Source organism: Podarcis erhardii (assembly GCF_964252035.2).
Source record: "Podarcis erhardii genome assembly, chromosome: 2".
Lineage (NCBI taxonomy): Eukaryota > Metazoa > Chordata > Lepidosauria > Squamata > Lacertidae > Podarcis > Podarcis erhardii.
Window position 1 is genome coordinate 63,804,135 of NC_138498.1, and position 16,004 is coordinate 63,820,138.

The window sequence follows — 16,004 nt, forward strand, 5'->3', positions numbered from 1 at the left end:
TCTCTCCATCTAAGAGAAAATGCACCACCTCTGATATGATGTGTTCATTGTCTCAGCATTTAATGTGGCATTTAGTGTGTGCTTTTATTATTTTTATTGTGTGTGTGTGTGTGACATGACAATAAAGTACATATGTTGTGACTTTTCGTATAAAGCAATATACAAATCTAATAAATTAAACTGAGTCTAACAACGTAAGGCATACACTGCAAAGTTATGATTTAATGACTTTCTTGCCATCACTATCTGCTTCCCTATTTGGGGAACAAACTGCAGTGCTATCGTTATGTTCTCTCCCTGTTACCAAGTGTGATTTTAGATCAATGCCATCATTTAACACTTTGGGTTCAACCTTGAAAATTAGTAATTCTGAGAATTGTTCAGCTTCCTTCTTATTTCAAAAAACTCTAAGACTTGTGGAAGTTTGCATTCCTCTTGTAGGTCAGTGCCAAAAGCAACAGGAACCAATACTTGAACATTCACAATAACTGAGAATTGAACAAGAGGAGAAAGAAAGATTTGTCCCCACTGTGTAGGCCAGTCTCTAGCAACCTAGTGCCCTTCAAGTGTTTGACTACAAACAAACCCCATCCAAACAATAGTCCAAAACAAAAGAAGGTACCAGGTTGATGAAGGTTATTATGGGTTGCTTTTATGTCTTTATGTGAAGCGTACCCTTTTCTCTCAATTGTTCACTGCCTTTTCTAATTATTTTAATTAATTATATCTGAGCTCCTTTATTCTTCTTACATGCTTGAAGTGTTCTACAGCTTTCTTCAAAATCAGACTTTGTTCTAACAAATTAAAACCTTGTTCCTATTTATTTCTAACCTTTTATAAATGTGTTGCTCCAAAACATTTGAACTTCAAGGTGAGCTATATAAGTATTCTTGCCTCTGAAGTTTTCCTGCAGCTCAGGGACTTAAAAAAAAACAAAACTATATGCTTCAGATAACAATAAGCATGCCTCTAAAAATTACATAGACATTTCAAAATTGCCTTTTGTCTAAAGCCACAGTACTCGTTTGCTTTGATATTTCTCAAATTCTACAGTCAAACTTCTATTCTCAACACTTTGCATGTATACTCCTCCCATGCCCTGTTTTGTTCTCATATACCAGTGCAAATCCTCAAGAAAGTACACATAGTATTACTGTTCATTAGCTGCACTGAGCCATCAGTGTACATGACACATTACAAGCTGTTTGACAGCAGAACAGACTCAGAAGGCAGTGGACTCTCTTTCCTTAGTAGTTTTTAGGCCAGCCCTACCAGGCAGCAGCATGAAACAATCTACTTCAGGGGCACTATAAGGTGGGGTTTGGCAAAGGCAGGAACTGGTGTCTGTATAGTTGCAGCAAGAATTCTTTAAGTTCTGGCCCTGGTGGGCTGTGCTCCAGGCAGCAAAATGCCTCAGGCCAGCACTGGTTGGATGAAAGTGGCCAGCTGCTTGCCTGGAAGGAATTTTTACTAACCTTAGGCAAGTGGGCAAGTTGTTCATGATGAAGGTGATGTTTGTTCGCCCTCAGTCTGCCATAGGCAGGGTACACAGGGGCCTCCTGTACTCTCATTCCAATGCTTTACCACTAAACTGGAAATGCCAGGAGAAGTGTAAACATGGCAAGACAGTGTGGGTTGGGGTGGCAAACCAGCGGTGTTCCTTCCTCTGTGTAGAATATGCCACCCATGCATTGGCTCTGATTCTCCTCCACATCATCTCCATGGACCAGTCTTCTTCTTTGGCGATCACTTGTACCTGAGTAAGATTGTCTTCCATGAACACAGTCTTAACAGTGAGCCCATAAGTGACTGTGGAGGCCAATTCTGGATCCACGTGTCCTTCCACAGTGGGGACATAGGTTTCCGAGTGGGAGTTGATCATGGTGAGGGTTTGCCAAATGTGCCTTCCTCTTAGCACGTTTCTTCTTTTTGTCCTGAGTTTGAGCATCTTCAAAGTCCATGAAAACTTTGGTAAAGGCTGTTCTCCAATTGGAGCGCTCGCCTGGACCAGTGGAGGCAGGTTCATTAGGGGAAATAAGGCACTCCCCACCAACCCGTCTGCCCCCCAGGCCAGCTCCTAACTATCTTCCTTCCTACTTACAACCAGTCCATCGTAGAATTCAGCAGGAAGGAGAATGGGGACAAAACTAGAGTTCATTGGCTCTGTTTGTCACTGGCTCTGCATCCAGCAACTGTTGTAGGGCAGAAGACAGGGAGGACTCGCCACTGGTGTGAGCAGGTGGCGGTGTGAGCAGATGGCGGACTGTCAATATGGACCATGATTTATATGAAGAGCCATTAAAGCCTTCTTGCAGACATCCCCTCCATAAACTTGCAATTCGTATTCCATTTCCACCCGACTTCTCTTAAATGACTAGTGTATTTTTCTTTGAAGAGATGAGAAGCTGGAGAGAAATCTTGTGGGTTTGGCTGAGCTCCCTTCTTCACATGCCTGATGATTTCCACATTGCTTCAACAGGCTCCATTCTCTCTTGAATTCAAGCCCACATTTCCAGTACAGATCTGAACTGCATCCAGTTTCTCAAGTGGTACGAGAGCAGCTTTTTCACCAGGATGCTGAAAGGCGCAGAGAAAGTCCATGCTCTTGCTGAAGCCCTGGACCAATTTGGGCAGTGATTCCTAGCAGGCTCTTGAGGATGTGCTTTGATGCAGAGATGGGGGAACAATTAGATCCAGGTGATATTCCATACCAGTCAGGGCCAGTAGTTTCTCAGTAGTGTCTTGACGTCTCCAATGCAGAGCAACATTGCTCAAGTCGAAGTGCATTATCTTTGAGAAATATCGCATATCCAATTTCATTATGCTGACTGATTATGCAAGAGACTTTTCTCCACGCTCCAGCTGTTGCTGCTAAAAAGTGCTAGTGCAAAGAACACATCCTGGCTTATGTGATTTCACGTGCATTCCCACTGTTTGTTTGGAAAGACATGAGATTAGTCACACTCCATATCTACCCTGTTATCTATTATGTTGTCTTTTATGAAACACTCCGTTTTGATATGTTCTGCCCCAATGCAGCTTTGATCCAAATTGGAGGGGAAAGAACAACCTAGCTGTGTTTTAAGCCGGTAATACATACACGGCCCCAGTTGGCCATTGAGATGCAAGTGTGGTGGAAGGAAAAATGTAAGCCATTAAAGCAGCACGGATTCCTGGCAGCGTTCCCCGTTCCCAATGACCCTGACACTTAAGCTTCAAGGGCATATTGACTTTGGACTCTTCGAGCCTAATTCTTGACATGATTAATCACAAGGCACACGTAAACGTTTTCACTCCTGAAAGTATGTCGGGAGCTGGCATGACCTCCTGTCTCATCCTGGCTGAGCAAAGAAAGAGGCCACAAGATCTCCTTCCAAGTGAAAGCCAGATGCCTATCCCTGGTTCAGTCTAGCAAAGCCCAGGAGTTGGCTCCCTTTGGCTTCACTGAACTTCATAGGAGGCCCGTTTGCAGCTCAGATGATTCTCTTCACTGCCTTCTACTTTCCTGCTTTGGTAACTTTCCCATGGGTCACAAGACAAACTCAACGTGCTGTTGCTCTAGAGCCCAGCTGGCCTTATACTTTGACAGAAGCGTGAAGTTAAATGGCGTTCCCTCTCCATTGACTGCTGCCAGGGAGAAGCGTAGCCGCCTTTTCAAATTCAACAGTGTGTTCATGCTGTAAGTGCAATGAAACAAACTAAAACTGCAGCGCTTTTTTTCTAGAAAAATAGGTGTATGTATCTGAAGAAGTGTGCTTGCACACGAAAGCTCATACCAATAACAAACTTAGTTGATCTCTAAGGTGCTACTGGAAGGAATTTTTTTTATTTTGTTTCACCATGAAGTTGTTATAGTAAGTGCCACACTTTTTAACAACAACAACAAAAAGAGGTGCTGGTACTGCGTACCCTTGAGTACCCCCTGAAAGAAAGAAAAAACAATGACTAAAAGTATTGAAAATCAATTTTTGCATGGTAGGCTTTAGATATGCACATACAGTATATATATGTGGTGCTTCCCATCACTCCTTCTTTTGAAAGTTCCCATTTGGGCATTATAGTAAAAGCTAAAAGGAAAAAAAATGAGAAGTGCAAAGCAGCTCATGCATCTGCCGTCAGCTCTCAAAATAGCCAAAGCGACTTTTAATAGGCTGTGAAATAGATGCTCAAATACAAAAGCAAGAAAACAAAAGTTGGAAAGAGTTGTGTGCTGCTGCTGCTGCTGTTTTTTTGTAAAAGTTGCCGAATATGTGAAGTTAAAGAAAATGTATTTAATACTTGAGAAAAGCTTTGGCAGAGGATAGGAGGAGGGATGGAACAAGGACTGGGGTGGAAGGTTCTGCCAAGACTTCTCCAAATGATCACTGCCGTCTCTCAGATCCCTTGTGTTATGCTTGGTACCTGTACTGCGAAACAGGAATGTTCACATTAAAAGTCTAGAAATACAGTATGGCACAAAATGCAACAGGGCTCAATAGCTGGATATCCTCTAAGCATCATGCGCCCCTGTCTCTCTCTGTATAATTCCTGCCCTTTTGCAGGAAGAACCCATTCCACCTACCAATTTCTGCTGCTTTGGCAGCATTCAAGATCCCGAGAGATTGCTCTTTTCCTGGTTCCTTTCGTCCCTTTGAGGTATAACCACTCCAAACACCGGAGGTATGTTTTGCCTGGTTAGAGACCTAAAAAAAACCTCTAGCATACAGACAAATGCAAGGAGTGTTCTTGACTCTCCCTGAGGTCTGTTGCTCCCTGTAGATGCAGCCAAGCACAAAAAAGAGGGATTTTTTTGTTTTGTTTTTTGTTTTAAACTGCTTGGCTCATGTCGGTGCTTGAAACAAGGAGCCCTTTCTTACTTGAGAAACTTTTTGGAAGGGTCCAGCGGAGGGAACATGATCACCTGGTCTTTCTGTTTATTTGTAAGCCAATCCCAGTTCACAGAAATGAAAACACACCTGTCTGCATTAGGCCTTATGCTTAAACATGTAGTCTCTTAACAGGAAAAGGGTCGTCTACTTATGTGCTCCCAGGACTTTGTGCTGATGTGGTCAGTTTCTGAGAGGTGAGTGGGTGTTGCTTTTCCTTTGGCTAGGCAGGATGCAGACTTTATCTCAGGAAGGTAACAGGCAGGCACAGAAACCAAGAAAAAAGAGGCAGAATTTGCCAAATATCCTCTATCTGACCACAACGTGCTTCACAGTGCAATGCTCTGCTTGCCTACTCAGGAGTAAGTCCTAAAAAGATCAATGTCACTTATTTTGCTGGTAATTGTATATAGTGGTCCCTCGGTTTACGAACTTAACCCGTTCCAGAAGTCCATTCATAATCCAAAGCCGTTCTTAAACCGAAGTGCTCTTTCCCTAATGAGGCCTCCTGCCGCCGGTGTCCTTCCACCATTCGTCTTCCGTTCTTAGAGCGAGGTAAAGTTCACAAACCGAGACACTACTTACGGTTTTGCGGAGTTCATAAATCGAATAGTTCGTAAACAGGGCTGTTCTTAAACCAAGGTACCACTGTAAAGGATTGTAGCCTAAAACAAACTGTAAGCATTTGAGTTTCACATCTCTCTTTTACCAGGAAGAAACAAGTACTCAGAGTACTAAAAAAGGTAACAAGCTATTAATACTCACGTAGGTTTCAGTTTGACTTGTTCCCGCAGGCAAATGACAGACCTGTTTGCTAATTAGATTTCCTCCTGTCCACAGGTGACTTGTTTTTGCTAATTCTCAGATTATAGAATTTACAGGTGTCACTGAATGACAACAAAAAAGAAATATGCCTAAATAATTTCACAAAACCATACAGTTGATATGATGGCTAAAAATGGGAGCGGGGGGAGAGGCATAGGCACTGTTGGTCTGAGAGGGGGACAAATGCACCCCAGAGAATCAACTCACCCCCTACTCCATCCCATCTGTGATAGGAATTTTGAGGTCTTAGATATATGGTAATGTTCATAAGCGTACCGACCAAGCACGTACATAGATCAGCACAGGAAGACCGACCTGGAACCATTTTGATTCCTAAACTGAGCAAATGTTTTCTCTGCAAGGTCAAAGTGGGAAACCTCCCATTGTTTCTTTCCTCACAAATCCTATCTTAAGGGCACATTTAAGATATGAATAGGCTGTGAGCCTGTGACATGGCCCAGGAACTAAGTATTTATCAGTTACAGATAGGTAGCTGTGTTGGTCTGCCATAGTCAAAACAAAAAATTCCTTCCAGTAGCACCTTAAAGACCAACTAAGTTAGTTCTAGGTATGAGCTTTCGTGTGCATGCACACTTCTTCAGATATCTGAAGAATATCAGATATCTGAAGAATATCAGATATCTGAAGAATATCTGAAGAAGTGTGCATGCACACGAAAGCTCATACCTAGAACTAACTTAGTTGGTCTTTAAGGTGCTACTGGAAGGAATTTTTTGTTTTAAGTATTTATCATTACAAAAGAATGGCCAGGCTCCCCAGGCAATCCAATCAAGTAACATGCCAGACAGGAGATAAACAATGACAGAAGAAAATAACATTCAAAATTTCTGTTTTAGACTGCCCTTTTTTGTGATGTATGTATGATGTTTCTGGGGGTGGTCTTGATCTACAGGGTGGCAATTTCAAAAGTCTTTATAAGGCCTTGTGTGCCATTTTTCTCGGTTCCTCCTCCTCTCCTGCAGATAAGGGGAGCACTCTGTTGCAACAGATCAAAAAAGATCAAGCTTACTAGCTGCCTTCTCAATATTCTCTGGTTGGCCTGTTATTCTCTCCTACCAATAGGGAAGAACCTATGTAAGGACACTATATGGGCTCTTGGATACCCCATAAGGGAAAAGGGCAATTTTTGTTCACAACACATCCCATAGCTAAATCCCTGTGGTTGTTTGAATGAAAAGCATTTTACTTACCAGTTAATCAACCTGAAAAGTAAAATAAGGCTTCATGCTTAGTTGAAAGTTAAAGAGATGAGAACATTTTTCTACCACTAGTGAGGGAGCAATTTCCATCGCGGCTGTGGCTGCGGAAAGAAGTCTTAGGGCTTGTCCAACCTTCCCCTTGTCCTGGGCCTAGAAAGAATGAGTCCAAGGTGTTTTCCACTTGGCAAACACTTTCCAAGCGTGGGTCCTAGCGGTTTTCCCCTTGTTTCATTCTAAGGGAAAGCCTACTCCTTAGCCCTAAATCAGTACAAAGTTAATCCAGAGAAAACCCTACTGAGTGCAAAAAGGGACAATAGGAAGTGTGAATGAGCCTTCTAACTCCCTGCCCCCCACGTACTACAGTTCCTATGGAAATGCTTTGCCCTCCCCATGCCTAGGCTTTTATTAAATAATAATAATAAATATGATGTGGCTGCAAGCCATGCAATTAATGCCCTTCCTGTTAAGTTGTGGGTTGACATAGCAGACGACACAGCGATTTCTCCAAGTAGCTCTTTATTTTGTAAGCTGGAATAGAACTGACTGCAAACAGCTCAGCCGGCCTGCTTTTATAGGCAGCCGGCTGTCAACATTGTAGCAACAACAACCCAGAGTTTTCCCTCCTAAAATAACTGACGTGGACCTGAGTGAAAACTATCTACAGACCTGAGTGAAAACTATATACAGTATCCCCCTGCTGGCCCAGGGTGAAACTTCACTACATAACACCCCTCCCCACCGAGATAAGGCGTTAGTTACAATCGTAATGGTTTCCTTATATACAGCACTACGCGTAATGGTTCAATTAGGCACAAAAGCATATCGGTTACATTTCCCATACTTAGACCAACAGTGATACATGTCCAACAACATAGTCCTTTAAATAAGTTGGACGCTTGGAAACTCTGCCAGACCGCCGGGGACTGGTAGCCAAGTCCGGAGGGCCACACAGTTCTTGCTGAGGCTGTGGTGCGACCCTAGGTGGCGTTGGAACCAACTCCCCTGGATCCGCTGCTGTGGGTGGAGCCTCCGCAAGTGGAGTGGTCTGAGTCTGTGGTGAGTCTGGCAGACCCTCTGAAGCGGCTTGGTTCGGCTCCACGCTGGCAGTTTGCGAGGGAGGTGTAGGTGGGGCCTCGCCATCTGTACGTGTCTCTTCTGGAGCCGCAAGCGCAGTTGGGGGCACCTTGGTAGTGTCCAAGTCCCCAAGCCTGCGCCTAAGCTGGTCTATGTGCCGGCGCCACAAGCGTCCGTCTTTGAGTGCCACCTGGTACGAGCGAGGTCCAGTGACTCCCACTACTGTGGCTGGCACCCAAGGAATGTCCCCCACATAGTTCCGGGCAAAGACCTGGTTTCCTGGGACAAATGACCGTGGCGCGTTGGCACAGCCTGGGGGTTCAGCCACGGCAAAGTCCGGGTGTAGCCGGTCGAGTGGTGACCTGAGGCGGCGACCTGAGGCGGCGGCCCATAAGCAGTTCAGCAGGACTCCGCCCTGTGGCCGCATGAGGGGTGATGTGTTGCATGAACAAGTATTCGGCGACCCGCTCATGCCAGTCTCCCCGGTCCAGGCGCGCCAGTGCCTCTTTTGCCGAGCGCACCATTCTTTCCGCTTGCCCGTTACTGGATGGATGAAAGGGTGCCGTTAGGGCATGGCGGATGCCCAGTCCCAAAAGATACCGCTCAAACGTGCCTGACGTGAACTGCGGTCCGTTGTCAGAGACAAGGACATCAGGACACCCATGCGTTGCAAACAGGCCTCGCAGCACCCGGATGACAGCTTCGGTAGTGGTGGAGGGCATCAGGGCGACCTCCAGCCATTTGGAATAGGCGTCCACCACTACCATAAAGGTCCGGCCGTGAAAGGGGCCAGCCAGATCGATGTGCACCCTCGACCAGGGTGTCTTTGGCGTCTCCCAGGTGTGTCCCTTAGCTGCCGGTGGTGCAGGTCTCGACTCTTGGCACGCTTGACAGGCGGACACCCAGGCAGTGATGGCATCGTCCATATTAGGCCACCAGACGTAACACCGAGCCAACGCCTTCATTTTGACAATTCCCGGGTGGCCAACGTGCAGAGCCTCCAGGACGCGCTGACGGAGTCCCTGGGGAATCACGACGCGGTCTCCCCACAGCAGACAGCCGCGATGAGCTGAGAGTTCATGTTGTCTGGTTGCGAAGGGCTGGAACTCCGATGCAAAAGGCCCTTGTGGCCACCCCCTCCACACCCAGTTGAGCACCCGGCTGATGGTGCGATCCCGGGCAGACGCGGAGGCCACAGTGGCAGCCGATACAGGCGCTGCCGGAAGATCCTCAATCAGAAGGAGCGATGAAGCTGGAGCCGGGTCTTCCACAAATGCTGGAAGAGGGCAACGGCTGAGGGCGTCGGCATGGCCCATCGATTTCCCCGGGCGATGGATGAGCCGGTAGTGGTAGGCAGCCAGGAAAACAGTCCATCGCAGCATGCGTGGCGAGAGGACCGGTGGAGTTGGACGATCACCGGCGAGGAGGCCCAGGAGTGGCTTGTGGTCAGTGATGAGGTCAAAAGTCCTGCCATAGAGGTATTCATGGAACCTCTTCACTCCAGCCACAAGTGCCAGTGCCTCGTCGAGCTGGCTGTAATTCCGTTCCGTCGGAGATAGCGTCCTGGAAAAGTAGGCGAGCGGTGCTTCTCTTCCGTCTGGAAAACGGTGACTAAGGACAGCACCGATGCCAAAAGGTGAGGCGTCGCAGGCAAGGACCAGCGGCCTGGATTCACTGTACTGTACCAGCACACTGTCTGATGAAAGGAGAGCCTTGACCGCGTTGAAGGCCGCCGTCTCCCAATGACCCCAGGCCCAAGGCGTCTTTGTGCTAAGGAGTCGGTGAAGAGGCTCAGCCACTGTGGCTTTGTGGGGCAGGAACATGTTATAAAAGTTCAGCAGCCCCAGGAACGCCTGCAACTCCGTCTTGTTCTTTGGGGTGGGGGCCTGCTGGATAGCGTGGATCTTGGATGTGGTCGGGTGAAGGCCGGAGGCATCGATAAGATAGCCCAGGAACTCTACCTGTGGAACGGCGATCTGGCACTTCTCCCTCTTTACCTTGAGCCCGGCCTCTTGGAACCTTGTCAGCACAGCACGGAGGGACTCGAACAGCTGCTGGTGTGAGTCTGCAGACACCAAGACGTCATCAAAATATGGTACCACGCCCGGAAGCCCTTGCAGGAGACGCTCCATAAGGCTTTGGAAGATGCCAGGAGCCACACTCACCCCGAACTGCAACCGTCGGCAACGGAATGCCCCCCGGTGGGTGACGATCGTCTGGGCTTCAGCAGTGGCATCATCGACTGGCAGTTGTTGATAGGCTTGGGCAAGGTCCAGCTTAGCGAAGACCTTACCCTCACCCAGGGAATGCAGCAGGTGTTGGACAACAGGAACCGGATAAGCGTGCTGCTGAAGTGCCTTGTTGATCGTGCACTTGTAGTCAGCGCAGATTCTCACCGACCCATCTGGCTTGACAGGCGTGACGATGGGGGTTTCCCACTTGGCGTGGTCAACCGGCTCCAAAACTCCTTGGGCGATCAGTTTGTCCAGTTGTTCATCCACCTTAGCCTTGAGAGCAAAGGGAACCCGGCGTGGCTTTAGCTTGATGGGGGCGACTTGTGGATCAAGGCTAAAGGAGATGGGCGTACCTGTATATTGCCCCAAGGTGCCGTCAAAAACCTCGGCAAAGTCTTTGACCAGACCCTCAGTCTCTGCATTAGAGATGCAGTTGATGCCGGTGACTTCCAGGCCGAGGGCATCAAACCAGTCTAGCCCTAGGAGGCTTGGCCGCTGACCTTCGACCACCACCAACCGGAGCAGGCCCGAAAAATCCTTGAAGGCGATCCGGAACCGGCCAACGCCTACCACGGGAATGTCGTTTCCCTGGTAGTCTCTCAGGTGTACGCGGTGAGAGTCGAGTTGCCTTTTGGACACTCTGGGTACCAGTCTTTTGATGGTGTTCCATGACACGATGGACAGGGCAGACCCGGTGTCGATCTCCATGTCACATGGAGCTCCTTCAATGAGCACCGTGACGTTCAGCTTGCGTCGCGTAGGCGAGTCGGTTTGGTGAATCGTGGTTCCAGACGGGCAGCGGCAGTTGGTGAGAGCGAAACAACTTTCCTTGGCAGAATGGAGTGAAGACTTGGACTTGCGAGTTGATGAAGGGGGGGTGTCAGACGGAGCCGATCGGCAGACCTTAGCGATGTGGCCCCTTCTGGAACACTTCCTACAGATGGCGTCTCTGAATCGACACTTGGCACGGGAATGGTTGCCTCCGCAGCCGGCACATTCCGGTTGGCCCTTGGACTTCTGTTGGAACTTCCTGCGCTCCCGCTTTGTCTGGTGCACGTCGTTGTCTTCACTGGAGGATGCCTCATCACTGCTGGCCTCTTCATGATGCACCGGAACTGGCTCCCTAGCAAGACGCGGGCTGCTGGACTTGCGGATCTCCTGGGCGGAGCGTTCAGCAGCTTCTGAGGCCACAGCCTCCTCAATGGCTTTCTGTAGCGTGAGGTCTGGCTTGGCGAGGAGACGCCGTTGCAGATGGATGTCCCGGACCCCGCAGACGATTCGATCCATCAGGGCATCGTCTAAGTCTCGGAACTCACAGTGCATTGCAGCCTGTCGCAGGGCGGTGGTGTAGTTGTTGATTGACTCCCCCTCTGCCTGGTTCCGGTGGTAGAACGCATGGCGGGCAGCAATCTTGGACGGCTTTGGTGCGTAGTGGTTGCGGAGCTTCTCTTGGATCATGTCCCATGGTGTTGCCTGGACTGCTTCAGGTGCAACCAATGCTCGGGCCGTCTCAAACACCTCAGGCCCACAGAGGCTGAGGAATAGGCCCCGCTTCCGATCCTTTGATACTGCTGTCAGCTCGTTGGCTTGGAGGTAGCAGTCAAACCGAGCGAGGTAGGAGTCCCATGATTCAGAAGCTGGCGCAAACGGCAGTAGAGGCACAAGTGAAGCCATGATTCCGATGCCGGCGTGAAGGGCGATGGATGGAACACCGTGCTCTAGCCAGAACAGTCAGCTCTGAATTGGTTCTGTCCAGTGATTTCGCTCAGTGATTTCGCTCTGTGATTCAGCTCAGTGATTCAGCTCAGTTCAGAGGCTGGCTGCATCTGGCTGTGCTCTGATGTCCATCGATCCCATCCTCGTCGCCAGTGTTAAGTTGTGGGTTGACATAGCAGACGACACAGCGATTTCTCCAAGTAGCTCTTTATTTTGTAAGCTGGAATAGAACTGACTGCAAACAGCTCAGCCGGCCTGCTTTTATAGGCAGCCGGCTGTCAACATTGTAGCAACAACAACCCAGAGTTTTCCCGCCTAAAATAACTGACGTGGACCTGAGTGAAAACTATCTACAGACCTGAGTGAAAACTATATACAGTATCCCCCTGCTGGCCCAGGGTGAAACTTCACTACATAACACTTCCTTCAGAAGAAAAATGCTTAGAATGGGAGCCTTAAAGGGAAACGAGCTGTTTCTGCCATTTCCAGAGAGGCTTAACAATCAATTTCTCTTCACTCCCCTTAAAAAAAAAACATTTCCATTCAGGATGTGTTCTAACTTTTTAACCGTTGTTTTAACCCCATTAAAACATTAACAGCAAAGAAAAAAACAAAAACCAATCAATTCCTCTTCCTAGGAACTCAGAATTGTACCTCTGCAAAAGGAAATACAGTAGGGGTCTCCTAACAACTCTCAGCCCCTCCCCCCAACAAATTAATTGTTCTTTGGGGGAAGCTATGAATGTGTAAAATGGTATCATAGTGCTTTAAATGCATGCTGCGATTGTGGTATATGGAAAGATGCAAAAATGTGCTGTATAAAAGATTATTTTGACAGTGTAAGAAACGTTTAAGTTAGAAGATGGGGTACTTAATGTGAGAGGTATTAGTAACTTACATAATGAGAGCTCTCTTTTCTTGCTGACAAGGCCAGGAGCACAAGTTCAATTCTTGTGTCAGAGCAGTTTCCTTTCCATAGAGAATGGTAGATTAGAGGATGAGTAGGAGGACCTAGTGTATTATTAATCCTCTAGCGTTTCTGAGAGTGGTAGAAAGACTAGCACACAGGATACTTTGAAGTTTTTCTCTGAAATCTTATGGACCCAGTGCCTTTTCAATAGAGTGCAGTGAAGGCTTGTGTTGTGTGTGTTCTGTTTTATTAATAACTGGATATACTGATTCAATTGTCTCTTAACCAGATGGAACACATTGTCAAGAAGTCTGTTCCTTATCTCCCAGCATGCTTTTCTTCACAACAAGCAATAGCAGAAGACGTTTTCAAAATGGACATCAGTCTTTTTCACCTCATGAAGAATTGTCAACTGTTAGTACTGCAGTAAACTATAACCAAGCTCTAGAACATGGTAGAAAAAGGTATCCATGTTGGCCCATAAGGTGGGGGGGGGGGGAATCCATAGTGGGATAATATCTTTATAACCCAAGCAAAATGTCACAAAAGTGTGAGAAACCTATTGAGTTCAGGCTGCATGTTATGCAAATCGGATGTGGGGAGAGAAAAATGTTAAAAGCTGGCTTGGTATTTAAGCCACAAAGTCTGCATTTAGTCACAAGACTTAAGATGGAAGTATGTGAAGGCATATCGGACACAATAGATTAGACTCTCCAAAGTGCTGTTCAGGTTTCAGGTTACACCTAGGGAAACGTAGGATGAAGAAATGTTTAGTAGTTGGTTCCCTGTTTTGGAAAATATAAAATCCAGCAGGAAAAAATAGAAATATGATGGAGGATCAACTGCACATTAGTTTCAAGTGAGGAAAGCTGACATGTAGATATGTAACTACAGGCAGGATAACCATAAACTGCTGCTCTCTCCCCCACCTGTTTTTTTGACGCAGTTGAGCAAAACTGGAAATGTGGATTGTTCCTGGAAAAATGCAGCTACTGTTTTGCCCAGGGCATCTCTATGGCACTTACAGAAACAATTCTAGAGTGTGAAGCCTGTGCTGATCAGTCTGTGAAGTTGAGAGTTACGAGCATGGACTGAGCCGCACCCTCAGTACTTTGTGACCTGAAAGGAAGAGGAACATGTCTCATTCCTGAAATAACAACTATAAGGAGATATATATAACCATATATATGTATATGAATGAAGTTCAGTACACAAAATGCTTCAGTAAACTAAGCCGCCCATCACTGCTTGATCACGTTTGGTCAAAACTCTCCACTATGACCTGACCATCTTGGGTAGCCCTGCACGGCATAACTCATAGCTTCTCTGAGTTATTGCCGGAAGAAATATATTGCCGGAAGAAATATCAACAACCTCAGATATGCAGATGACACAACATTGATGGCAGAAAGTGAGGAAGAATTAAAGAACCTTTTAATGAGGGTGAAAGAGGAGAGTGCAAAATATGGTCTGAAGCTCAACATCAAAAAAAAAAACACAAAGATCATGGCCACTGGTCCCATCACCTCCTGGCAAATAGAAGGGGAAGAAATGGAGGCAGTGAGAGATTTTACTTTCTTGGGCTCCATGATCACTGCAGATGGTGACAGCAGTCACGAAATTAAAATCCGCCTGCTTCTTGGAAGAAAAGCAATGACAAACCTAGACAGCATCTTAAAAAGCAGAGACATCACCTTGCCAACAAAGGCCCGTATAGTTAAAGCTATGGTTTTCCCAGTAGTGATGTATGGAAGTGAGAGCTGGACCATAAAGAAGGCTGATTGCCGAAGAATTGATGCTTTTGAATTATGGTGCTGGAGGAGACTCTTGAAAGTCCCATGGACTGCAAGAAGATCAAACCTATCCATTCTTAAGGAAATCAGCCCTGAGTGCTCACTAGAAGGACAGATCGTGAAGCTGAGACGCCAATACTTTGGCCACCTCATGAGAAGAGAAGGCTCCCTGGAAAAGACCCTGATATTGGGAAAGATGGAGGGCACAGGGAGAAGGGGAGGACAGAGGACGAGATGGTTGGACAGTGTTCTCAAAGCTACAAACATGAGCCTGACCGAACTGCGGGAGGCAATGGAAGATAGGAGTGCCTGGCGTGCTCTGGTCCATGGGGTCATGAAGAGTCAGACACGACTAAACAACAACAAACAGAATTATGAAGTCCCACTGATCTGGTACTGAACCAGCACCATTGACAGCACAATTCATTTCTGTCAACATTTAAAGTTGTGCAGGAAAGCAGTACGGCTTTCTCTCCCTCCCCTCCACCACCTACCCCCACCCTTCCAGGTGTTTGGCTGCGCAGATTTTTTTAAACGTTATCCACAAAAGAGTTTTAATTCAAATTTATTGCTAGCTTTATTTACTTACTGAAGGAGAATTTCCTTAGAGGCAAGAAAGTACTTGGAATGATGTAACTTTATGAACCGCACTGCCATATGTCTAAGGAGAAAAAATGAAGCACGAGGGGGGGTGTTTGTGTGTGATGGAAACACGGGGCCTTATGCCATTTCCAACACCCGACTATGGCAAGAGGTGCACAGCACTCTTAGAAAGCTTGGTAAGCATTTCTCCAGATGTAACAGCAGGAGTTACAGGCCTCTCTTGTATTTACCTTTGCAGACTGAGCTGAATGTAGTGTTAGCAATTCCCAATCCTAGAATATATTTCTACACTTCCAGGCTTTGTGGTTAAGACATGCATGCAGGCAGAATCATTAAGTGAATTTATTTCCTTTAGTCTGTCTGCAGACAGACTAAAGGTTCTGCTCACTACTGCTCATTCATTTGATCACTTGGTGTTCCTTAGGTATGCATGCCCTCAGTGGGTGTCTGAGGACGAAGTAACATTTTTAGAGTCACTCTGGAGGAGTTCAAAAGTACCTGTTTCTCTTCAGAATCGAGCTCTGAAAGAAACAGTGGTTCCACAAACTTTAAGCAGACAGAAGCTGCGGAGTTGTCCACTGACCTGCTGGTGCCCTTGGATGTTAAACAGAAACTTCCCCAGACCTGGGAACAGTTTTGCACTTTTAATTTAAAATGCAAACAAACCACACACTGAATCAAGTAACAAATGTACAGATCAAGTCCCAAATGCTCTTTTAAATAAACAAACCCACATCATGGATAGTATATCTGAAGCAGGGAAG

General features: G+C 46.8%; 1 long non-coding RNA gene across 1 annotated transcript; it reads right to left on the reverse strand.

Annotated features, from left to right (window-relative positions):
- Window positions 1-5,137: 5,137 nt before the first annotated feature.
- LOC309336066 lies at window positions 5,138-13,860 on the reverse strand. The gene is made up of 3 exons (XR_014153881.1): window positions 12,833-13,860; window positions 6,902-7,060; window positions 5,138-5,752 (listed from the first exon to the last, which is right to left on the reverse strand). It is a non-coding gene; the product is annotated as an uncharacterized lncRNA (long non-coding RNA).
- Window positions 13,861-16,004: the final 2,144 nt, after the last annotated feature.